At 28.8% G+C, this 25,422-nt stretch overlaps 1 long non-coding RNA gene across 1 annotated transcript in view; it reads right to left on the bottom strand.

Moving 5' to 3' along the window:
* The window catches only part of LOC124420112, an 86,100-nt gene extending 62,237 nt beyond the window's left edge, over nucleotides 1-23,863 (bottom strand). The window contains exon 1 of the long non-coding RNA XR_006941042.1: nucleotides 23,467-23,863. This is a non-coding gene — a long non-coding RNA (uncharacterized LOC124420112). The remainder of the gene's footprint in view (nucleotides 1-23,466) is intronic.
* Between the last annotated feature and the right edge of the window lie 1,559 nt (nucleotides 23,864-25,422).

Genomic DNA, 25,422 nt, shown 5'->3' with positions numbered 1-25,422 from the left:
ATAACAATTTTTTTTTTTTCTAAAATTATGATTTATTACTTTCAAAATTTAGAGAATTCTAGATTAATTTTAGTTTTCTTAAAAAAAAAAAAAAAACTTTATGAAATATTACAATTTTGAAAATATGACACTCTTTAAAATAGACATTTTAATTAAAACATAGAAACTCATTCTAATGGAAACTCATAAAGTCTTCAATACTGACAAGTGACATTTTAAACTCTCTGTGTCTTTACGCTTCCTTTTCTTTTACAACAATCCTTGAAACAAGGATAATTTTAGAAGAAAACAAAAAAAAAAGAGAAAGTTTGTTCTATTGTGCACTGATATTTTAATTTATAATTAACATTTTGTTTTGCCAACATTAGACGCTTTGTGTTTTAAGGTATTTCTTTTTTTTTCTTCCTGTTCAGGTCCTTGTTTTTTTTTAGGGTGTGTTTGTTTGTTTTTCTTAAAGAAATATTTCATATTTATGCGTTTTACTTTTTACCTATAAATCATACAAAAAATGAACAGAGATTCTAAATCAAAATTAATATTTTATGGTCGAATGCATTTGAAGGTTTGTTTGTATGTATATGTATATGATTCGGTGTTATTTTCTGCGCCTGCGTGTGTGTTTTATGAGAAAAATTTTGATTTATGTCATAATTTTTTTTTTACTTCGTCGAATGCCGAGTGTTTACTGCTTTACGCTACAAGAAAAAAAGGCTTCTGTTGTAAACGATTTAAAAAAAGATAATGAAAAGGGTTTAAATTAAATAAGAACAGTTAGATTTTAAGCCAATTTCCCATAGTGCAAAATTTAAGCAAAAAAAATTCAAAATATTTTTTTCAAAATTTTGTGTATTTTTTTTCCTAAAAAAATTTAGTTTTAGAAATTAACTATTAATAACCTTAAGTATTCTTGTTGTTGTTGTTGTTATTATAACTATTATCTTTATTGTTTTATGTTACAAATATTTTAACGATTTGTTTTAATTTTTGTGTTTTGTTTTCCAAACATAAATCACACAAACCCTCATCTTCGACAAGATAGACAGACAGACAGACAGACAGACAGACAGACACACTCGAAATTGCAACAATTCCCAAAAAAGTAAAAATAATGGCAAAATCAAATAATAAACAATAATTATGTCCATTAAAGATAAATGTGGATGATTTGCAATAAGTTTCAATGGTTGGTAGTTAATAGCATGAAACACTAACACAAGCGGGAAATCGTCATACAGTTAAAAGTAAATGTGCCGCAAAAAATTATATAAATATACAAACAGGAGAAAAAAAAAGGAAACAAATTTGACAATTGATACCTTCTTATCGCTAAAATACTTAAATTTATTAAAACAATAGACCGGCAGTTCTGGGAGATCAATATTTACTTAGAACAACAAAACAATGAATTTTTCCACTGAATATACAACACTTTTGAGTAGAGCGACAAATTTTCTATAGAAAATCCTACACTTTTGAATAGAGCGACAAATTTTCTATGGAAAATTCAACTAGATAGAGTAGAGCGACAAATTTTTCTATAGAAAATCCAACACTTTTGAATAGAAATGAAGATTAAGCAAAACATTTTACATTGAAAATTCCAAAGCGTTTGAGTAGATCGACATATTTTTCTATAGAAAATCTAAAGAGTTTGTGTAGAGCGACAAATTTTTTATATAAAATCCTACACTTTTGAGTACAGCGACAAATATTTTATAAAAAATCGAAAGCGTTTGAGTAGAGCAAAAAATTTTCTAAAGAAAGTACAACACTATTGGATAGAAGACAGCTTGAGCGACAAACTTTTCATATAAAACCCTGCACTTTTGAGTAGAGCGACACATTTTCTGTAGTAAATCCAAAACGTTTGAGTAGAGCGACACATTTTTATATAAAACACCAGAACTTTTGAATAGGGCAACAAATATTCTATCAAAAACCTTAAACGTTTGAGTAGAGCGACATATTTTCTATAGAAAATCCAACACATTCGAATAGAAACTTAAACGATAAATTTTTCTATAGAAAATCGAAAGCGTTTGAGTAGAGCGACACATTTTTTTATATAAAACCCTACACTTTTGAGTACAGCGACAAATTTTCCATAAAAAATCCAAAGCGTTTGAGTAGTGCGAAAAATTTTCTATAGAAAATCTAACACTATTGAATAAAAAACAACTTGAGCGACAAATTTTCTATATAATATACAACACTTTTAGGTAGAGCAACAAATTTTTTATCGAAAATCCAAAGTGTTAGAGCAGAGCGACAAATTTTCTATAGAAAACCAAAGCGTTTGGGTTGAGCGAAACATTTTCAATAAAAAAAAAACTCAACACTATTATAAAGAACACAACTTGAGCGACAAATTTTCTATAAATCCTAAGCGTTTAGATAGAAACAAACAAACTCTACATAAGATATAAAACGATCTTGAAGAAACCGACAAATTTCCTATGGAAAACATAATGCTTTTGTAGCATTGTCGGAGCGACTATTTTATGTCGCTGTGCTTAAAAACGCCAGCTTATTTGCAGAAAATCTGCTCTTTTCTTTAAGAGCGAGAAATTTTCGATAAAAATATGGTCGCTATAGAAGAAGTTGTTGGTTTTGTAATAGAAAATTTGTCGCTTTACATACTATGTCGCTCTATTAAAAAGAGTTGGATGTTTATGGAAATTTTTCGCTTTTTTCATTATCATTTTCTATAGAAAAATAAGAGTTTTTTCTTTTGCTACAGCGAGTTCATTTATAACAAAGAAATCGATTGATTTTCGTCTTATAGGAAGCGCTTAGACAGCATTTAAACTGCAGGGAATGATTGCTAACAGACGCCCAGATTTCAACAAATAATGGACACTAATGACTGAACACAAAGTTTAATAAATAACAATAATGATTTTCTATAGTGGGATAAAACAAAAACATGGACAGACGGACATTTAAATTAAACAATTGTTTAAAAATGAACAAAACAACATTAGCAACAAAAAAAAAAAACAACAACAACAAACAATCATAATAATCACTAAACACCAAACAAAACGATCAAAGTCAATGAAGTGCAAAGAGATGCAGAGAGAGAGAGAAATCAATAGAATTGTGTATCAATAAGAACAATAACAACAAAAACAAACAAGGAGCGCCCAAATCAAATTTAACAATTACACATATTCACGAATGTTAAAACGAGTGTAAATGTATGTATAAAATGTTAAGATCAATGATCATCATGATCATCAAACAAAGATTCTAAGGGTAGTAGTTAGTTGCCAATCTAACAAAAACTGTTTAAATAAACAACAAAAACAAAACAAACAATTGTTAAATGTATCAAACTTTTTGTTGTTGCTGTTGTTGTCTCTTAACTATTATTAACACTACTTCATAAACTATAGAAAATAACTTGTAAAAACAAAACACAATAAAAATTAAATCTATAATACGATTTATTTATTTTTTAAAATAATCTAATAAAATATCAGTGGAAATAAGCAAAAACTGTGTCAAAATAAAAGAAACAATGCATTTTAGCTAATTTAGTTAAAAAAAACACAATTTCCGGTTTCAATTTGTTTTTATTTTCAATAAATTTCTTTAAATTTTATTAGAATTCCTTTAGCAAAAGACAGACGCAAGTTTAAGTCTAATAAATAGCTTATAGTTTAAAAAAATCCTCTAAATTAGCACAATTTGTTGTCATTTTTTAGTGGCAAAATTTTCATTATTATGTTAATTTTTTAAATGTACAACTTTGGAGAGGAAAATATAAACAATTTTTTCCATTAAACATATTTTTATATTATTTTGACACCTCGTTAGAAGCAAGCAAGGTTTTTTAATTTTTCAAAATTTTTATAAAAAGATCTAAAGATCATTGGATCACATGGATTCTCTAGTTTGTTAAAAGTTTCCCACAAGAAAAAGTCTTACAACACGATCAGTTAGGGAAGCTCTCAAATTCACAAAAAGTTGTCAAAAGAAAAAGATTCAAACAGTGTATTAAGATCGGTTGTAAGCCACATGATCAGTGTTAGGATCAGTGATTAAACACACGATCAGTTAGAAAACATTCTCTTGCATAAAGACCACTTTAGTTTAAGACTGCACAGCATTGAGGCACAAATTTACTTTTAGTTAACAAAAGAAAAATGGTCTGATAATATTTGACATATTATTATACGTCACACGATCAGTTAGAGAACATGTCAAGATCCTTAAAAATTAGAAAAAATACTCTAGTAATGTGGGAGGATCAGTTATAAAACATACTATTGCAAAGAATGTCTTTTACTTTAGAAGTTTATGACTACTACTCTTACAATGTGAACTACACGATCATTAAGGAAACATTCGATTACATCAATTCCACTTTAGTTCATAAGCCATGGTTAAGGTCTCTCTCTCTACTGCATGCATTCCCAATGTTTTAAGATCATCAGTAAACTAAATGCAAAAAGTCAACTTTAACTTAGTTGTAATAGGGCACATGATCAATCCGATAGAGAAGATCCGAAGTTCTGTAAACATAAGAAAAAAACACTCAGGCAATGTGGAAGGATCAGTTATAAAACATACAATCATTTATAAAACTCACTATTGCAACGAATGACCTTTAGTTGAGAAATGTAAGACTACTACTCTGACAATGTAAAGCACACGATCAGTTAGAAAACATTCGATTGTATCAAGATCAATTTACATCAGAAGTCAAGAGTAAAATCTCTATCTAAAGAGAGATGTTAAAGGTTTTTACAAGAAACCGTCACAGACAATGTTTAAAGTTCAGCAGTGATCTCATTGCATAAAGTCAACTTTAACTTGAGACCCCACTACATGGATGCTGCCCAAGTTTATTTAAAGTTGTCAAAAATGCTCTGGTAACATGTTAAGATCAGTTATAAGCCACACGATCATTTGGAAAACATCCCAAGTTCTTTAAAAGTTTGCAAATGAAAACGTCACAGACAACGTTTAAGTATCAACAGTGATCTTATTGCATAAAGTCAACAAGTTTAATAAAAGTTGTCAGAACAAAAAATGCTCTAATAATAAGTTAAAATCAGTTATAAGCCACACGATCAGTTAGATAACATATCGAGTTCCCTAAGCTTTACAAAAAACACTCCGGCAATGTAGTAGGATCAGTTGTAAAACACACGATAAGTTATAAAATATTCTATTGCAATAAGTACTCTTTAGTAGAAGTTTAGGATTCTTAGGAAAACTATTCTGACAATGTGATCAGTTCAGTTATAAACCTCACGATCAGTTAGAAAACATTTCAATTTACATTAAAACCCAAGGGTAAGGTCATTCTCTACTGCATGATTTTTCAAGTTCGTTAAAGACTTGCACAAGAAAACGACTCTGACAATGTTTTAAGATCAGATCATTTTTGCTTTTCATATTTTATCATAAGCACGATCATATAAGTTTTAAATATGATCATTTTAAAAAAGAGAGTTGGTCACTCGCATTGACCATTAAACGATCCTTAGTTTTCTAGTTCAGCAACGAGGTTCACTGGTTCGTTTACTTCCTTTCTAGATCTTTGACAAATGCTTCTACAATTGTTCTCTTAAATGATCTGTACATTTTTAAAACCTTTCATGATCTATAATGTATTTTTTTCTCACATTTTCTTCTAACTTTCAGCAGAAACTATAGTCTAGACTAAACTATAGTATAGTTCAGACCCTATGTTAAACTATACACTCAACTATGAATCGTATAGCGCAGATGATAGAAAAGACTGTAGACTAAAAGATAAACCACACTAGACTTTAGGGCAGATTATGGACCGGACTTTATATCAGATTATAAACAAGACTAAAGATCAGCATATAGACCAGACTAAAGTTTATAAATCGACTATAGGCCTTACTTTAGATCATACTATAAAGCAGACGATAGAAACGACTCTATGGTCCAGTTTATAGACCAAATTATAGATTGGACTATAAACAAGACTCAAGTCCAGACACTAAACCAAATTAAATATCAGAAGATAGACCAAAAAGTCCATAAGAGGACTATATACTAGACTATAACTCAGACTATAGAGCAGACGATAAAAAAGGCTCTATAGTCTAGTCTACAGAACAAACTCGAGAATAAACAAGACTCAAGAACAGACTCTATGCCAGATTGTACACTAGACTATAGTTTTTATAGTCCAGACATTAGACTATATTGTAAGCCAAAAGATAAACCACATTATAGACTAGATTTTAGGCCAGATTAAAAACGAATTTAAAGATCTGAAGATAGACCAAACTAAAGTCCATAAGACTAGACTATAAATCGGACTATTGACCTTACTATAGATCTGACTATAGAGCAGACAATAGAGAAAACTGTAGAAGAGATTTTGCGCACTTTACACCAAACTATAAAGTAGACTTTGATCATTATCACTAAAAGGACAATCGTTTCGCTAATGTACTTTGGAATCACCATGGGTCTTCAAGAAAGTATTTTTTTTATTTTTAGCTTTTAACAGTGTGAGACAAGTTTCTTAAATCCCTGTGAAGTCTGATTACTTATATCAAACCTTTTTTTAAATTTCTTAAGATTCTTTATTTATTATAGCAACGTCATCTTTTTAAATAACAAATTGAGTTAAAAAATACAATTTGTTATTGTAATTTAACAATATATTATTATATTATTTTTATTTTAATTTTTTTCTCCAAAAGAAAAAAAGTGATAAAAACAGAAGCCATCAACTCATTGTATAAAGGTTCTAATCAAATAAATATTCTATTGTAGTCAATTTAACACAAGTACCCCAAGTCAAATTGTTAAATAAGAAAATCACAAATTGTTATTGTTTATTATAATAACAAAAAAAGAAAAAAACAGCACTAAAAGGGTTAAAATAAATTACTATTTAAAATAACTAATTAAAAAACAAATAATACAAAAAAATAACTAAAATGTGTAACTAAAAAAAATTGACTAAATAAATGATAGAGAAATGTAAATGTTAAAAAAGTCTAGTTTTTTTTTTTTTTTTTGAACACTGTTGACACACTCTAACTAAAATTTACTTACAGCAACAGAAGCAGCAGTTATTGCAGCAACAATTACTTTTGTTAAGGTAAACATTAAATAGCAGTCTTCATCATCAACATCATGATCATCTTAAGTTTTATTTATAACAGATTTTTTTCGAAGTTTTGTTGTTTTTTTATGCTTTGTTTTGTTTTGCTTATTTTATTTTTTTTAATTTCTTGTACACCTGATTTACATACACGAAAAAAGATTTATCACTTTGGGAACTCAGATACAAACATTCAGATAAATTTTCTCCCACACACGCACAATCATATTCTAGTAGTTGATACTTTTGCACAGTGGGTTTCAGTACAGACTGAAATGTTTTAAATCTTTGGTCTAACATAGAGAATCCGTCAAGACTTTGAGCTCTTCTACAAACAAACTTTACATAACCCTCTAAAAGAATTAACCCTAAATGGACCCATAAATTATATTAGAAATTCTCAGTTCTCATAATATTGGATAAGTTAATCCTAGTTCCATAACAAACATTTACCACCATTTCCTGCTATACTTCTGACACACTTTTATAAACTAAGCGTCCCACTGTACCTGTCCAATATGTATATTGGACATTTGACGTTTTATGCACTCACTGCTCCCATTGTAAGTAATTTTATAATATTTTCGTTTTTTCTCTAATATTTAGTTAATATTTACCATCGTTTAGTAAAGAGGTACGAAATATTCATCCATCCATCTAAAAACACACATTCAAACACACACTCACTCACTCTCACACACAAACACACACTGTCATGTTAAATCACATTAAACATGCACTTCCAATACAAGCCACCATAAGAGTATGATTTCAATTCTAAAATATTTACATTTTTTTAGTTCAATTCAGTTCAGATCACTTCCATCGACGTCTATTTATTTGTCCAATATTTAGTTTGTTCACACACAGTAGTAGTCCAAACAGTAGTAGTTGTACTACTTGAAGTTATCATAAAACATTGAAAATCGCCTTCAATTCAATCGACCATACAATTGTTTTTTGGTGTTAATTTTTTAGACAAATTTTTTTGTTTCGAGTTTTTTTTGTTTGTTCTCGTTTTGTTTCTGTTTGTCTTTGTTTAGATGTACTGTGGACTTAAGTAGACACCCTCATACAGAGATGTTTTAGTACTGGTCCACTACATTATTTAATTTTTGCGCTCTACACCAAAGTTATAAGACGGAACTAAAGTCGTCTCTGCAGATAGACCATAGTATTAAACATACTATAGACCAACTCTTGATCAGACTATAGACCTGACTACAATCTAGTGATTGGACCAGCCTATAGTCTAGTCTATAATCTAGTCTATAGTCTTGTCTATAGTCTTGTCTATAGTCTAATCTATAGTCTTGTCTATATTCTAGTCTATAGTCTAGTCTATAGTCTAGTCTATAGTCTAGTCTATAGTCTAGTCTATAGTCTAGTCTATAGTCTAGTCTATAGTTTAGTCTATAGTCTAGTCTATAGTCTAGTCTATAGTCTAGTCTATAGTCTAGTCTATAGTCTAGTCTATAGTCTAGTCTATAGTCTAGTCTATAGTGTAGTTTATAGTCTAGTCTATAGTGTAGTCTATAGTCTAGTCTATAGTCTAGTCTATAGTCTAGTCTATAGTCTAGTCTATAGTCTAGTCTATAGTATAGTATATAGTCTATAGTATTGTATAGACTAGGCTATAGTTCTAGTCTATAGTCGAGACTATAGTCTAATCTATAGTCTAGTTTATAGTCTAGGCTATAGTTTAGTCTATAGGCTAGTTTATAGTCTAGACTATAGTCTAGTCAATAGTGTAGACTATTGTCTAGTCTAGTCGATAGTGTTGTCGATAGTCTAGTCTATAGTTTTTAGAATTGTCTAGTCTATAGTCCAGTCTATAGTCTAGTCTATAGTCTGGTCTACAGTTTAGTCTATAGTCTAGTCTATAGTCTATTCTATAGTCTATTCTATAGTCTAGTTTATAGTCTAGTCTATAGTCGAGTCTATAGTCTAGTCTATAGTTTAGTTTATAGTCTAGTCTACAGTCTACTCAATAGTCTATTCTATAGTTTTTTCTATATTATATTCTACAGTCTAGTTTATATTCTAATTTTGTTATAGGGCATATTAGTTTCGTTACTTCCAACTGTAGTTCTCTTACATATTTTCATTCCTTTTGGTATGTAAACTTTACACAGTTGCATTTATAAATACAGTGTTATTTAGTTTTATTTTTTACAACGTTGAAACTTTGTTTGCTCTAGACAACGTTGTGTTGTTAGTGTTATTACTGGCCAAATGTTTCATCAATGTTTATCTGCATGTCTTAACAAATATTGATGCTGCTGCTGATGAGAATGATGATCGGGCGGCGACACTATAGTTGGCGACGTTCAAAAATGCGTTAATTACATTTGTTTATATTAAAAAAAAAAAAAACAAAAGTACTGTTGCTCACTGGTACTGTCAGAAAGTTCAAACTTTAGACTATTTTGTTTGACATTTAGTTTTTTTTTTGGACCAAAATAAAAAAATTCCATGATATTGGTATAAGAAATTCCTTTGGTATTTTTTTTTTTGACATCATTTGTTTGCTTAAGTCTTCAGCACTTAAAGAATGTGAGGAGACACAAGTGTAGCTGTTTAACAATTGTTGTGTGTTGTTGTGTGTGTGTGTGTGTTTTTTTGTTCAGTGTTTCGTGTCAATAAATATTGAACAAAGAATTTAAACACTTTTATAGACAGAATAAATTATATATAAGAAAAAAAAATCACAGGCTCCACGAAAGCTTTAAGATTTTTGAATTATGTTATGAGACATTATGAAACTATTTGGACCATGGGTCGAGTTCTATAAAGAAATTTGACTACGATGTTATTGTTGTAGAACTATAAACATGCTAAACTTTTGTTTGTTGGGAAATTTTTAAAATCAGATTTTTGATCTTTGTCCCCCAGAAAGTATTGTATTGTTTCAAAATTTCCTTAACAATTAAAACATTATATAAGATCTTTCTTCTAAAATTCCAGCTGTTTAAAGCAATTAACTCATGTGCAAAATAACAAATTTGGCAAAAAACAAAAATTGTTGTTAAACAAATAAAAGGGTTTTTTTTAATAATGCAATTGTATTTAAACAATTTTGACAATGAAATCTAAAAATAATTGTTTTTTTAATTTCAGAAACCGCTTAAACACAATATTAAATATGTAGTTCTAGTTAACGTAACGTGATTATTAGTATTAAGTCATAGAATTAGAAAAAAACATAGAAAATAAAGAGAATAATGAAAAAAAAACAAAAATATTTATTGTCAACCATTGTTTGGCATTAAAACCAAACATCTGTTTAAATAATTTGCTAAATAAATAATAATAATTGAAAAATAGAATAAAACTATAGACTTTGTTTTTAAATACATACTTTTTCTATTCTCTATTTAAACTGAAATGCAGAAGATTATCTACGTATTTAACTCGTTCGGTCCTTTTTTTTGAAACAACAACAACTATTCATACGACATTCAACAATAAATGACAACAAACATTAATGTCTATTAATTACATTGTTATGGGAAATACATCCATGTACATACAAAGAAGAAGCAGAAGAAGCACAATACATTTAGGTTTTATTTAACTCCCTCTCTTTCTCTCTTACACTTGTGGTTGTCAGTTTTTATGTTGTTGGTTTATTTATTGTACAGGGTATAATACAAATTTAGACAATGGCATCTGTCATTTCTTTTGTTACGTCTGTTTACATTCAAATATTTTGCAACATTTTTTTAAACAAAATAATAATAAAATAATAATGAAAAAAAGAAGAAGAACAAAAAAAATGTAAACAATTTGTATTGTTGTTATTTTTTTTATACTTATGGTTGGACGAGGGTCTTAAGAAAAGGGTTTACAAAGAAAAGGATTAATTATATTTTGTACTTTACACGAGTCTAAAAATCAAACTATACACTAACCTTAGATCAGATTATACACCAGTTATATAACAGCTGGTCGGACTAAATACCAGACTAAAGATTACATTATAGATCTGTGTACAGGCCAGACCTTTTGCAGCCCATAAAGACTAAAGTTCCTGCTATAGTCCAATCTATGCACTAGATTGTAGACTAGATTATATAACAGACTATAGATCAAATGACTGACTAAAGTTAGACTATACTTTAGACTGTAAACTGGACTGGAAAGACCGAGTTATATGCTTAATTATAGACAAAATCATTCGTTAGCCTATAAATCACACTATAGACCAGAATTGACTAAATTATATAAAAAGCGTTAGGTTGGACTACATGCCAGACTATACAACAGACTTCAGGCTGGACGAGACAACTTACAAAAGATCTGACTGTAGACCAAACTATATAATAGACTTTTAACTAGACTATTAGCCGGACTAAAGACGAGATTATAGCCTAATTTTACAACAATCTTTAGTCTAGACTATAAATATATGCCAGACTATAGACCAGACTATATAGCAGAAATCTGACTATATAGTAGACCAGACTATAAAACAAACTACAGACTAAATTTTACAACTATCTTTAGTCGGTAGCACAAATATATAGCAGTCTATAGACCGGACTATATACCAGAGATCTGACTGTATAATAGACCAGACTATACAACAAACTTTATACTGGACTAAAGACTATAGGACTAACTAAAGACCAGACCATATAAACTATATAACAATCTTTAGACGGGGCTAAACGGACTAAACTATAGGCCGGACTAAATACCAGAGATCTGAGTACATGCCAGACTATACAACAGACTTCAGGCTAGACTATAGACTAGACTACTTAGCAGAGATCTGATTACAGACAATACAATAGACTTTAAGCAGGTCTATACAGGACCCAACTAAAAACCAAACTTTTCACTAAACTAAAAAACATATAGACTATCGGGGCTATAAACCCGACTATATACCAGACTATAGACATACTAGAGATCTGTCTAGAGACTAGACTATACAACAGTCTTTAGATAAGCCTAAACATCAGACTATAAGCCGGACTACATACCAGAGATCTGTTTACAGACCAGGTTATACAACAGACTTCCAGATATCTGACTACAGATTAGACTATACAACAGTCTTTAGACAAGCCTAGACTATAACCCGGACCAGAGATCTGACTCAGACCAGGCTACACAACAGACTTCAGGTTAAACTATAGACCAGACTACATACCACAGATGTGCCTATAGATTAGTCAATACAATCGACTTTAAACTGGACTGTAGACCTTACTAAAGATCAGACTTATTACCAGACCATAGACTGAACTATTTGATAGTCTTTAGACTGGACTATACATAAGACTTTAGGTCTGATTATGGACTAGACTACAGATCAGATTATATAAAACAGAATTTAGTCTAGAACATACTCCAGATTTACAAAACATAGACATAGACCAGACTTTAGACATGGCATAGAACAAATTATAGACCAGCCTATAGACTAATGTCTAAACTGTAGCCCAGTCTTTAAAATATACTATAGACTAGTCGAGACTAAAAAGGTCGTGATAGGTAGAAAGGCGGAAGTTTTTTTCTTCTTTTATAAAACTTCCAATTAACTTTTCAGATTGCCTTGATGTAAATCTACAAAACAACAGTATTTTAAGTAATTGTGGCAAGAACAACAACAAAAAAATCATATACAAAATGGGAAAAACTACAGAAAAGGAAACAATTGAACTGATATTGAATAAAACGATTATATTCAAAAACAATACACCCATACACACACACAGAAAACAGTAATAATTCCATAATAATACCCCGATCAATATGCACTGATAAATACAAATAACAACCAGCAGAAGCAACAAACAGAGGTATTAACGAACGAGTTGCAATTTGTTTAAATTTTAACGTGGTTTTATAACAATAACAATTGCATTTTTTTTAAATAAAATAATATAAAACAAAATATAATAACAATTACAAATTTGTTTTAGATGTTAAAGTAATTAGTGCACAACAAAATGTCACGACACTTACATACGTTGTAATGCAACTCTGCGCTATTTTTTTTTGTTTTGTTTTGATCTTTTATACATGTAAATAGTTTGCAACTGTAAGCTTTTGTTTTTGTTTTACTTGCGTGAGTGTTAAAAATGAGAGTTAGATATTTGTGAGAGATAAAATACTTTGAGTTTAGTTTTAAATGAAAATAAAATTTAAACAAAAATGAAATTAATTCTTTTAACAAATTTGAAATTACATAATTGAAGTGTGAATAGCCTGTCTAGACTGTTGTCTAATCTATAGTCTAGTCTAAAGTCTTTAGTTTAAAGTAAGATCTATATTCCGGTCTAACATCTATACAATAACTTTAAAGCTGGAGGTTCACACCACGCGTCCTACGCTTTCTCGCATTCTATGCGTCAGTCAAAAAAGTAGAATGCGTAGAATGCCTTGACGCGTACAATGCTTAAAGTAGATCTACTTTCTACTTTTAAGCTGGAGGTCCACACCACGCGTTCTACGCTTTCTAGCATTCTATGCGTCTGTCAAAAAAAGTAGAATCAATGTATTTGTATGCTGAAAGTTACAAGCACAAAAGCGTAGAATGCCTTGACGCGTAGAATGCTGAAAGTAAATCTACTTTCTACTTTAAAGCTGGAGGTCCACACCACGCGTTCTACGCTTTCTCTCATTCTATGCGTCTTTCCAAAAAAGTAGAATTAATGTATTTCTATTATGAAAGTTACAAACACAAAAGCGTAGAATGCCTTGACGCGTAGAATGCTTAAAGTAGATCTAGTTTCTACTTTTAAGCTAGAGGTCCACACCACGCGTTCTACGCTTTTTTGCATTCTATGCGTCTGTCAAAAAAGGAGAATCAATGTATTTGTATGATGAATGTTACAAGCACAAAAGCGTAGAATGCCTTGACGCGTAGAATGCTTAAAGCATATCGACCTTCTACTTTTAAGCTGGAGGTCCACACCACAAGTTCTACGCTTTCTCGCATTCTATATGTCTGTCAAAAAAAGTAGAATCAATGTATTTGTATGCTGAAAGTTACAAACACAAAAGCGTATTTTGTGTTTGTGTTTTATATTTTTTATCAATTTGAATGAAATAAAATGAGTTTAATGATGAAAAATATATAAAATCAGTAAAAAAACGCGAAGTTTTTTTAATAAAACAAAAAAAATTACGCATAAAACGCGTGACATGTAACTTGAAACGTAGAATGCGAAGTAGGTATGAAAAACGCGTAATGCTTTGATGCAAAGACGCGTTGTGTGGACCTCCGGCTTAAGTCTATAGTCGACCTCTCAGGCGAGTTATGTCTAAGTTAAGAGGAAACAAAATCTGAATCAACTAACGAAAGTTGTCCAAAGGACTTCAGATAGATATTTTGAATCTATCAGATAGATATTTTGAATCTAACCCCCGACATGATAGTTTAGAATGCTCTCCTAGTTTAGACTTTATAAAAGACTGCAGACTAAGCTCTAGTCCAGAGTATAGACCATGGACTAGACATTAGAATATTAAGAGTAGAAATTTTGTAATTAAAGCCGCTAGCTTTTAATATAACTATTAGAAATATACATTGTTTTTGTTTTCAACAAGAAACTATATCTATCTGATAAATCTGTTTGTAAACAATAAAACTCATAAAGAAAATAAAACAAAACAAAAAAACGCTAAATAATGAGGTCCATTATTAACTAATTTATCGGCTATTGTTGGTGGGAACAAAATGCGTTTTTTTTTCAGTTATTAAGATGATTACATAGTATTTGTATATATGGGAGGAAGAGGTTACCGCAATGAAAGAGAAGATTTCTTTCATTCTTTTGATTATCAAAAAGGTGTTAGGTACGCTGTTAATTCATTTATTTTTTTTCTCCCAAACAATTTTTTTTCTTTAGACTCCAAGTACTCTAAGAGTTTTGATTAAATTTGTATTGATTGTAGTGAACAATAGAAAATGAATATCATTAATGAATGTAATGTAAAAATATTTAAAATTCATTGTTTAATTTTTTTCTTTCTTTTTTTGTTAATAGAGTAATCAAATCTTAAATAATTGAAAAATCATCTTTTGTATTTGCATTATTGGAGAATTCTCTATAGTATATTTGTAACACGAGTTCATTATATTTAAAACACCTACAACAATTTAACTAGCGGCTCTTCTAAGATGAAAGAAATGTAAAAAAAGCTTCATCTCCATAACAGGTTTTAGCATGATGAGCTCTTTAGCTTTTAAACAGCAACAACATCAGTTAAAGATCGTAGTTTTAACTCTTTGCCATCTTTGTGATCAAGTGCACCTTTTCTAACTCTTTTGCTCTTTTGCTTTCAATACTTTCTCTCAACCATATAGATTTGCTAATAAAGATTAACTTTGACCATGACGAAATCGAAATGCCAATACAAATTGATGATCAACAGCTATCGAAGATTGTTATTTACAAACGATCATCCCATCGTTAGATCATATTTTAATAGTGCTCAATTATAATGACTATATAACTATATTCCTGAAACTTTCTATCGCTTACTCTTCAGCAGTCTTTCAAGAGCTTCTAGAAATGTCATTCAATATGATGGGGAATTGGTAAATTTTTCCAAATTGTAATCATTATTGAGTTGTAATCGTCATATGATTTATCTCGAACATTATTTGAATCATTTAAGATTCATATCGATCACTTGTCTTCAATTTAAGATCTTGGATCTTCGATTTTTGAAACTCTAACATGTCAAGAAATTAACATAAGATCTTTGAATTCACAATGAATTCGCACAAGATTCACAAATATCATTCAATTGAATGAGGAATCAGAAATTTTCCTTTTAATCTATAAAATGACGATCATAATTTGTTTATGAGGATCATTATTATCATTCATTAACGATCATTTGCCTTCAACTTAAGATCGCTTTGGAAACACGACAAATTCAATCCAATGTAAACAGAGGAAAACTATTAAACAAACTGTATTAAACCAGACTATAAACAAAGCTATAGATCAGACTATTAAAAAAACTATACACCGAACTTTAGACTAGGTTATTGCTCAGAAGTATATAGAGATCAGACTCTAGGGTATACTATAGACCAGACTATATATTAGCCTATGGATCAGAACATTAGTGAAGTAAACTGTATTAGACCAGACTATAAACAAAGATATAGAACAGGCTATTAACCAAACTATATACCGAAGTTTAGACTAGACCATTGATCAGACTTTAGACCGAACTTCAGACAATATACAAAACTGTAGATCAGATTATAGTCTAAACCAGTCTATAGACCAAAATATATACCAGACTATAGTCTAAACTATAGAACAGATTATAAATGACAATATAGATATGATTATAAACCAGAACTTTGATCGTACTACAGACTACTCAGACTATTGTCTAAAACTTTGATCATCCTTTCTTATAAAACAATGATTGGTACAGGAAGACAACGATGAATCTTAAAAACCCTAGACTTGTTTTCATATTAACAGCGATCGTTGTGCGATCTTCCTTAAAAGTTGATCAAATCTAAAACAGTGTGATATATCTCATACAATAGAGATCAGTACTAAAACCAAATATTGATCGGTGCAGAAAGACAACGATGAATCCCTGCTCCAGACATGCTTTCGTATTTACAACGATCGTTGTGCGATCTTCGTGAAAAGTTGATCAAATCTAAAACAGTGTGATATTTCCCATAAAATAGAGATCAGTAGTAAATCCAAATATTGATCGGTACAGGAAGACAACGATGAACCCTAAAAGCTTCAGACAAGTTTTCATATTAACAACGATCGTTGTACGATCTTCGTTTAAAGTTAATCAAATCTAAAAAATTTGTAATATTTCCTATAACATATACATCAATACTAAATCCAAATATTGAACGGTACATGAAAACAACGATGAACCCTAAAAGCTTCAGACATGTTTTCTTATTTACAATGATCGTTGTGCGATCTTCGTCATAAGTTGATCAAATCTAAAACAGTGCGATATAACTCATAAAGTAGAGATTAGTACAAAATCCAAACAACGATGAATCCTTAAAAGCTCCAGACATGTTTTCGTATTAACAAAGATCGTTGTGCGATCTTCGTTAAAAGCTGATCAAATCTAAAACAGTGTGACATTTCCCATAAAATAGAGATCAGTACTAAATTTAAATATTGATCGGTACAGAAAGACAATGAAGAATCCCTACTCCAGACATGCTTTCGTATTTACAGCGATCGTTGTGCGATCTTCGTTAAAAGTTGATCAAATCTAAAACAATATGATATTTCCTATAAAATAGAGATCAGTACTAAATCCAAATATTGATCGATACAGAAAGACAACAATGAATCTCTGAAAATCGCAGATATGTTTTCGTATTTACAGCGATCGTTGTGTGATCTTCGTCAAAAGTTGATTAAATCTAAAACAGTGTGACATATCGTAGTACGATCTTCGTTAAAAGTTTATCAAATCTAAAACAGTGTGATATTTCCCATAAAATGGAGATCAGTACTAAATCTAAAAGCAATAAAACAGCAAATACCCACAAATGTTGTTCATAACTCTTAGGACCAAACGATCAGTGATTTTCTGCGATCTCATAAAGTTTACTTTTAGAAAATACTTTTCTTATTAAAAAAAAAGATTTGTAATGTTCAAACATTAACACCAATCAACCCTTTATTTATGATCACAACTGTGTTATGTAGCTTTCCCTTAAAAACATAAGACTTAATTGAACAAGGCTCGAATTAATTCAGCAAATAAGTGTTCTAAACCTTGTGATCTATTGTTTCCTTTTTTTATTTTCAGCACAATGCAATAATAATTTATATGCCACTGGTTATGTAATAGTTTGGCAAGTGTGATACTACCCATGATTCCTATTTGACACTATATTTTCTTTGTAGTTCAGCATTAGAACTCCTGCTGTGAATACACAGGAAACAAATTAAAAACGCGAGCAGTTTGTTAAAAAGAGAATAGTTTCTTGTTTTTTTTTGGCAAATTTCAAAAGCAGGATTAAAAAAAAACACTTTAAGGAAACAAATATATAGACTTTGATGAGCTGCATCACACGAGTGGACTTTAACAATAAAATTTATACCAAAATATATAGAAGAAAAAAAGGAGGGCTGGTTGTTGGCTGACTGACTGACTGACTGGCTGGCTGGCCTTTGGTAATAAAATTTATTCTCTCTTTTTCGATGGCACAATTGCGGAAGTAATAAGCAATTGTTGAAGATTATTGCTGCACGCTGTATGAAAGTCATAAATAAAATTGTTTTCCACTCTAGTGATATTGTGGATTTTAAGTGATTCCTGCTTAGACAACGGGGTGTTCTCTAAGGGTGGCAGCAGTCGCTTATTGTCACCAGAGTATAAAGTGTGTTGTAATGGCAACAATTAATAAAAATGTTTATGAATTATTAAGTAATTTACATTTTTATATGATTGTTAAATGTCAAACGAGCCACGCCTATTTAACATAAATCAAGGCAGAAATTAATCTGAAGTGTGTTTATGTGTGTGTAATAAGAGACAAATTGGTGTCTCTTGGCTGAGTATATGTAGTGGTCTTTTGTCATTAATATGCAAAAGTTAGGATCATAAATTATGACCCAGACAAGGAGGAGAGGAAGTGATGCTAAGTAAAGTTCCGGAATATAGAGCTTTCGATAGATAAAGCAATTGAAAACTGTTATACGCACGCACATTTCTTTGAATAAAACAGTTATACACATACAAATTTCTTTGAATAAAACCGTTATACCAGCTATTTACTCTGAACCAGACTGTTTTGGGGTAATTTTCTCTAAAAGATAACTATTATACAGGCAACTTTCTTACAATCCCTATAAAGAAAACTGTTATAAACTGTCATTAATATGCCAAAAAGGAGAGGAAGTGAAGCTAACTAAAGTTCCGGATTAGATAGCTTTCTATATATAAAGCAATTGAAAACTGTTATACGCACACGCATTTCTTTGAATAAAACTGTTATACTAGCTATTTACTCTGAACAAAACGATTTTGGAGTATACAGAATACAGAATACTATTATACAGGCAACTTTCTTACAAGCAAACTGTTATAATGACAATTTCCCTAAAAGACAAATCCCTATAAAGAAAACTGTTATAAACTGTCATTAATATGCCAAAGTTAGGACCATAAATTGTGAAAAATAAATTTCCCTAGAGAAAACTGTTACATAGACTATTTTGTTAAAAGAAAACATATAATTTGTTCTAAACAAAACTATTGCAGGGATATTTTTCTCTAGAGAAAACTGTTTTAGACAACTATCTTCCTTAAAGAAAACTATTATACAGATATGTTCCTCTAACAAAATTATTACAGAGATTATTTTCTCTAGAGCAAACTGTTATATAGACAATTTTTTTAAAGAAAACGTAAACAGACAAATTTCCCTATAGAAAACTGTTATACAGACAAATTTCCCTATAGAAAACTGTTATACAGATAATTTATTCGAAACAAAACTATTGCAGGGATATTTTTCTCTAAAGAAAACTGTTATATAGACAATTTTCTTTAAAGAAAACGTATACAGACAAATTTTATTAAAGAAAACTGTTATACTGACAATATCCTCTAAACAAAACTATTACGGAGATAATTTTTTCTAGAGAAAATTATTATATAGACCATTTTGTTAAAATAAAACTGTTTCCTTAAAGAAAACTGTTATACAGATAATTCCTTCTAAAGAAATTCATTACAGATATAATTTTCTTTAGAAAAAACTGTTATACAAACAATTTTCTCTTAATAAAACTGTTATACAAACAATTTGTTGTAAAGAAAACTCTTATACAGATAATTTTCTCTAAACAAAACTAGTGGAGAAATAATTTTCTTTAGAAAAAACTATTATACAAACGATTTTTTTAAATAAAACTGTTACAAAGACATTTTTCTTCAGAGAAAACTCTTATACAAAAATTATTTCAATTTTTATCCTTAACCAAACTGTAGTAAGAAAGAATATTCTTTAAGGAAAACTTTTAAACAGACGAATTTCCTTAAAGAAAACCCTTATACAGAAAAGTTTCTTTGTAGAATAATGTTATGAAAAAAATTCTGTAGAGAAAACTGTTTGCAGATAATTGTCTTTAAAGAAATTGTTTAAACAGAAAGTGTTCTTTTAAGAAAACTTTTATACAAACATTTCTCTTTAAAGAAAAATGTATTAGAGACAATATTTAGAAAAAAAACTGCTATACCAACAATTTTCTGTAAAAATTCTCTGGTGTTTAGTGAAATTTTGTCTAGTGCCATATTTTTCCTCACAACTGTTAATTTTACGCCATAAAACTATAAACAACTTATAACAACCGTTAAACAAGGATTTACCAAACAATTTTAGAAATTAATTTACATAAATTTGTCATAATTTCACGTTAATTTGATTTAATTGCAAATTTACAATTTCATTTCCATAGACAAGCGGAGAAGAGAGCACATCCCCTTCACTTTATGCCATCTCTTCTACTACTACTCTTTCAACACTCTCTATTGCACTTGGTTAAACACACTTTGGCATCTTGTGATTATTTCTATGTTTTTTTTAATAATTTTTATTTTCAAAAAAAAATGTTTTTAATTAATCATATACTTTTACAAAATATAAAAACATTTCATGTGTATATTTATTTCCATTTGAGTTAGTTTTGTTAGAAATCTAATATTTTTCATGTGTGAGTGTGTGTGTGTTGTAAATCTGTAAGTAGAGTATGATGTATGTAAGTATGTTGGTGTCTCACTTGATGATGATTATGATGATGATGTCGTTGTGTTGTTATTGTATACAAATTTGCATTAAAAACCAACAACATATTGTAACATTGTTGTTGTTATACTTCTGTCATATTGTGGCAAACGAAATGATGTTGTTGACAACGCCAAAGTTTTGTTAGACATTTTCTATTTTCCTTTTTATTTAATATCCTTTTTTTGTAAGTATATAGATACGGTTGTTGTGTTTGTTGTTGTTCTTGTTGTTAATGTCTTGATTAGGGTGGTAAATTTTGTTTTATTAGAGAATAAGTGTGAGTGATTAAAATGATGAGTTTGTTTGCATTTGCACTAACACCCTGCTGAATGTTTTTTTGTTTTCATCTTAACTTTTTGTTGTTTTTGTTTTTTTCGAGTACAAATAGAAATATAACGGTAAAAGTTAGTATGACTGATGAATATAAAAATACTAGTAAACTAAGTATGAGTGTTAACATGGAGTACTAGTTTAACGGAGAAAAATTTTTAGAATTTTAAAATTTTTTTTAAAATTTTAGTGATTTAAATTTTTGTATAACAGTTTTTTTTAATAGAAAAATTGAAGTGTAAAAGTCTTTTCTACAAAAATGTGAGTATAACAGTTTTTCTGTATAGTATAACCGTTTTTTTTATAGAAAAAAGTGAGTATAACAGTTTTTTCTATAGAAAAAAGTGAGTATAACAGTCTTTTTCTATAGAAAAAAGTGAGTATAACAGTTTTTTCTATAGAAAAAAGTGAGTATAACAGTTTTTTCTATAGAAAAAAGTGAGTATAACAGTTTTTTCTATAGAAAAAAGTGAGTATAACAGTTTTTTCTATAGAAAAAAGTGAGTATAACATTTTTTTCTTTAAAAAAATATCAGTATAACAATTTTTTTATAGAAAAAAGTGAATACAACAGTTTATTCTATAGACAAAAAAGTTTTTTTAATAGAAAATTTTCTATTTTTAATAGAGTAAAGTGAGTATAACAGTTTTTTTTAAGGAAAGAGAGTTTCTAAAGAAAAAGTGAGTATAAAAGTTTTTTATAGAAAAAAGTTAATATAACAGTTTGTTCTATAGAAAAAAGTGAAAAAACAGCTTTTTTGAGAAAACACTTACATAGAACATTTTCTTTAAAGAAAACTATTATACAGACAAATTTCCTTAAAGAAAATTGTTATACAGATAATTTTCTCTAAACAAAACTTTTACAGAGATATTTTACTCTAGAGGAAACTGTTATATAGACAATTTTCCTTAAAGAAAACTATTATACAAATTTTTCAAAGAAAACTGTTATACAAATAACCTGCTTTAAAGAAAACTGATAAAGATATAATTTTCTATAGTTAAAACTGTTATAAAGAAAACTGTTGTACAGACAAATTTCCTTAAAGTAAACTGTTATACAGATAGTTCTCTCGAAACACAACTCTTACAGAGATATTTTACTACAGAGAAAACTGTTATATAGACAATTTTCCTTAAAAAAAACTAGCTTCCTTAAAGGAAATGATCTTTCTTAAAGAAAACTATTATGCCGATAAGTTCCTCTAAATAAAATTACTACAGAGATTATTTTCTCCCGATCTAACTGTTATAAAGACAAATCTCTTTAATGAAAACGTATACAGACAAATTTCCTTAAAGAAAACTGTTATACTCACAATTTTAAAACACAAAACTATTACAGAGATAAGTTTCTCTAGAGAAAACTATTATATAGACCATTTTGTTAAAAGAAAACTATTATACAGACACATTTCCTTAAAGAAAACTGTTATACTGAGAATTTGCTGCAAAGAAAACTTTAAAAAAAAACTTTTCTCTTTTAAAAAAGGAAAGAGTTAAGTATAACAGTTGTTTCAATAAAAAAGTGAGTATAACAATTTTTTCTATAGACAAAAGTGAGTATAACAGTTTTTTCTATAGACTAAAGTGAGTATAACAGTTTTTATATAAAAAAGTAAGTTTAACAGTTTCTTTGTAGAAAAAAGCGAGTATAAAAGTTTTTCTATAGAAAAAGTAAGTATAATAGTTTTTTCTATGGAAATAAGCAAGTGTTACAGTTTTTTCTGAAGAAAAATTTAAGTATAACAAATTTCTATATAGAAAAAAGTGAGTATAACAGTTTCTTCTGTGGAAAAAGTTAGTATAACAGTTTTGTGTAGAAAAAAAGTGAGTTTAACAGACTTTCTGTAAAAAAATTTAAGTATAAAAGTTTTTTATGTAAGAAGTGAATATAACAGTTTTTATAGATAAAAGTGATTATAACAGTTCTTTCTCTATTAAAAAAAGTTAGTATAATAGTTTTATATAGAAAAATGTGACTATTACAGTTTTTTCTTTAAAACACTACTAAATACTACTTCCTATAGGAAAACGTCTGTATAACAGTTTTATAACTGTATGCACAATCTTTCAATAGATAAATCTACCTATAAACGTTCCCGTATAAAAGTTTTCTCTAGAGTTAATTATCTATATAACAGTCTTTTAAACGAGTCTTCGATGTTTACATATTAATTATTATTTTAATCCCTTTTTGTTTTATTTCTTGTAAATTTACATAATTTATTTATAATAATTTTACCTGATTATGACATTGATGTGGCGAACTGACTGATAATGATGATCATTTGTCAAAGTTAAAAATATTTACAACATCATTAGCATTTTATTATTCTTATTTTTTATTATAAATCATTTTTTTTCTTTAAATGCAGCTTGGCTGCACATTTCATGCCACAATAAGCCACACACAGAGAGTTAGAGGTTTTTAATTTCATTTTTTTTTTTTTGCTTCCATAAAGGTGGACAAACGTGCCAAAAGCTACTAATGATTTGGCACTTCACATTAATTTGTTTAAATTATTTTAGCCTGCGCCACATCAACTTGAAAATGTCCACGGTTCAGTGATGACAACAATTATTTGTACAAAAGGAAAAGCGTATGCACTTGCCTGGTGACTTTTCTAGTGTTTTTTGTAATTATAAATTAATTACTGCTATTTTAGCTTAAAAAGCTGGGTTTTGTTTGTAAAATAAAGAAAAAAATAAAATACTAATTATGACAGAAAAAAAGAAAAAAAAACTTAAAATAAATAATGTTTTGTAAAGATTTATTGATTGGAGAAAAATATATTGACTTTTTTACTAAAATATAAAAAAAAAGTTTTCAAATATTTGGTGGTAGTTTTAAAGAAATGACAAACTTTTGCTGAAAGCAGAGTTGGAAATTTCAAAGTTCTTTAAAAGAAAACTTTAAATTTTCAAGCGAAAAATTCATAAAAGTCATTTTTCTTTAGGAAATATTGTGTATAACAGTATTTCCTTAGATACAAGTAAGTATAATCGTGTTTTGTATAAAAAGAAGTAAGTATACGAGTTTTTTGTTATAGAAAATAGTGAGTATAACAGTTTTTTATAGAAAAAAGTGAGTAGAATAGTTTTTTTTTATAAAAAAGTGAGTAGAAAAAATTTTTTTGAAATAAGGAGAGTATAACCGTTTTTCATAGAAAGAAGTGAATATAACAGTTTTTTCTACAGAAAATTATGATTATAAAAGTTTTTTCTATAGAAAAAAAGTGAGTATATGAGTTTTTTCTACAGAAAATAGTGAGTATATCAGAAAAAAGTGAGTAGAATAGTTTTTTTTTATAAAAAAGTGAGTAGAAAAGTTTTTTTTTGAAATTAGGAGAGTATAACCGTTTTTTCATAGAAAGAAGTGAGTATAACAGTTTTTTCTACAGAAAATTATGATTACAAAAGTTTTTTCTATAGAAAAAAGTGAGTATATGAGTTTTTTCTACAGAAAATAGTGAGTATAACAGTTTTTTCTTTTAGTTAGTATAATACATAGTTTTTTCTCTAGAAAATAGTTTTTTCTATAAAAAGAACTGATTATAACATTTTTCTATAAAAAGAAGTGAATATAACATGTTTATCTACAGAAAATAGTGAGTATAACAGTTTCTTCTACAAAAAATAATCAGTATGAAAGTCTTTTCTATAGAAAAAGTTAAGTGTAACAGTATTTTCTATAAAAAAGTGAATAAGACGGTTTTTCTATATAAAGAAGTGAGTATAACAGTTTCATCTATAGAAAATAGTAAGTATAACAGTTTCTTTTATAGAAAATAATGAGTATAATAGTTTCTGAGGAAAAAATTGAGTGTAACAGTTTTTCTGCATAAAAAAGTGACAATAACAGTTTCTCTTATAGAAAAAAGTGAGTATAACAGTTTTTCTATAGAAAAAAGTGAGTAAAGAAGTTTTTCTATAGAAAATAAGAAGTATACAGATTTTTTATAGAAAAAATTCAGTATAACAGTATTTCATATAGAAAATATTTAGTATAAGAGTTTTTCTATGAAAAAAGGTGAGTAAAGCTGTTTGTCTGTAGAAAATAGTGAGTATAACATTTTTTTCTATAGAGAAAAGTAAGTATAACAGTATCTCTATAGAAAAAAGTGAGTAAAACAGTTTTTCTATAGAAAATAAGGAGTATAACAGTTTTTTTCTACAGAAAAAAATGAGTATAACAGTT

Source organism: Lucilia cuprina, chromosome 5, assembly GCF_022045245.1.
Source record: "Lucilia cuprina isolate Lc7/37 chromosome 5, ASM2204524v1, whole genome shotgun sequence".
NCBI classification, from domain to species: domain Eukaryota; kingdom Metazoa; phylum Arthropoda; class Insecta; order Diptera; family Calliphoridae; genus Lucilia; species Lucilia cuprina.
The sequence above is the reverse complement of the archived record's forward strand: the minus strand, read 5'-3'. Positions and strand labels throughout refer to the sequence as shown.